This window comes from Spermophilus citellus (genome assembly GCF_964194105.1).
Source record: "Spermophilus citellus genome assembly, chromosome: 5".
Classification (NCBI taxonomy): domain Eukaryota; kingdom Metazoa; phylum Chordata; class Mammalia; order Rodentia; family Sciuridae; genus Spermophilus; species Spermophilus citellus.
The window spans coordinates 77235861-77238047 of NC_138186.1; the positions used below are offsets into that span (position 1 = coordinate 77235861).

At 28.3% G+C, this 2187-nt stretch overlaps 1 pseudogene across 1 annotated transcript; it reads left to right on the top strand.

Moving 5' to 3' along the window:
* The first annotated feature begins 1456 nt into the window (after positions 1 to 1456).
* On the top strand, positions 1457 to 1678 carry LOC308649680 (mitochondrial import inner membrane translocase subunit TIM14-like; annotated as a pseudogene). The gene has a single exon. The product of its transcript is annotated as a mitochondrial import inner membrane translocase subunit TIM14-like (transcript).
* Positions 1679 to 2187: the final 509 nt, after the last annotated feature.

Sequence of the window (2187 nt, forward strand, 5' to 3'; positions counted from 1 at the left end):
GTGGGGGTTGTGCAGTTTTGGTTAAACTGCATGTGCAGTTTTGGTTAACAATTTAAAAAACTATCATACAAAATCTTACTTATAAACTTTATATTTGGTCAGCTTTTAGTTCTGTCTTAAATGACAGTTTTTGTTCTGGTGGTTACATATGATTTAATTTCAAACTGCTTTTTAAGACCCAGAGAGGAGGAAAAAATGATAATACTAACACACTAAGTCCTTAAAGACTCTTCTTTAACAAATATGAACAAAATTCTGGTCTTCTCTTAAATAGATTTGTTAGACCTGTTTTAGATTTTGGTTAATAGTGAACCAATGTGTCTGTTTTACATTGATTTTAGAATATAGGAGGGAGTCATTAATGGTAATTATTGTGTTCCTCAGCTTAGTAAGAAAACTGGAAGGATCTCAATCAACCTATGGTCAAACTTCATTTAAAATTACCAGAAATATAATGATAAGCTGTTTTATAGTCTTGCTATATAGTCATTCCAGCATGAACATAAAAGGTAGAAAACATGAAAATGAAAATCCATTCAATAAATTATGTTTTTTTTAATTGTACGGCAACACATTAAGAATTTTTAAAAACTGAAAGTAAAAACATGATATACAAAGGTTAATATCATTTCTTCAATTAAAGACAGTGCATGTATATTGTATGTATATTTACCATGAAAGAAAAACAAACAAATCTGAATGTTAGCTGATGATAATACTAAAATATTTAAGGGAAATATACTGATTCCTGTGATGTATTTAAAATGGCATCCAGAAATAAAATAGATTGGTGTATGGGTTGGGTGAAGGATTTATGGACTGATTTGTGCCACAACAATATAAAAAGATGTCAATAGAAAAATCCACATGGTGGATCAACATTATTCATTGTAAAAGAATTTTATCTTTGATAAGTTTGAATTTTTCATAATAAAATATTTTAAAAATGTAAGTAATGATCTTTAATTATTATTATTATTATTATTATTCTAGGGATTAAACTCAAAAGAAACACATGAATAAAAAAATGAAAGAAAAATGTAAAGAAAATTTAAAAATAAAATGTCAAATGAGCAAAACATGTTTTACCTTAACTTTGATTAAAATTTTATTAATATTTTTCAAAAAAGTAATTGACACAGAAGTACTTATTCATATTTTTATAAGTATCAGAATGAAAATACAAAACATGAACAAATATTGAGCCAAAAAATTGTTGAAATTAGTTTGGTATATTTAATATAATTGAACTTTATAATCCTACTGAAAGCAATTGATGTAGGCTGCTTCATTTTGGGGTAAAGGCATATGGTGGTGGCCGTGTCTTCTGGACTGGGATGAAATATGTTCCTTGTGGAAGTAGGCAAGCCGAGCCTGAGCCATATCCAGTATGGTGGTAGCTGTTGGACTAACCATTGCTGCTGCAGGATTTACAGGCCATTATGTTTTACAAGCCATGAAGTATATGGAGACTCAAGTAAAACAAGTTTTTCAAAGTCTAACAAAATCTGCCATCAGTGGTGGCTATTACAGAGTCCTACAGCCAATAAAGGAAAAATAAGAGATACTCATCAAGGAATTATGCTTTTAAATCACCCAGATATACTAGGATCTCTTTTTATAGCAGCCAAAATCAATGAAGCTGAAGATTTACTAGGAAGGTCAAATTAAAAAATGAAGTAAATGTATGATGAATTTTAAGCTCATATTAGTTTATGTACATGATTAACAATTTTTTAATAATAAAAGTCCACAGCAATCCAATTTTTTGAAAAAAGATTGAGCACAAGCCAAAATCCAAGCCTTGATATAATTTTAAATTTGAGGAATAAATCATATGATAGTGTTTAATGTTCAATAGTTAAAGACAGATGCACATAATTTGAGTAGAAACATTGCTTACTCTCATTCTCTTTAGTGGAGAATGCATTTTTGACATATCATACATAAATGACATGTAAATTCATTTTTCTAGTTGTAAAAGATGTAGAATTATATCAGTTGTATAATCATATATGCGCATAGGGTAATCATGTATGATTTATTCTAAAAAACAGGAAGGGGGAATAAGGAAATTGAATGTTTGTAAGATAAGCACCTTATTTTTTCAACCTGTATTTTTTTAATTTCACTATTTTGAAAAATAAAAAAAAATAAAGATTTATAAATCCAAAACTAATGTTATGT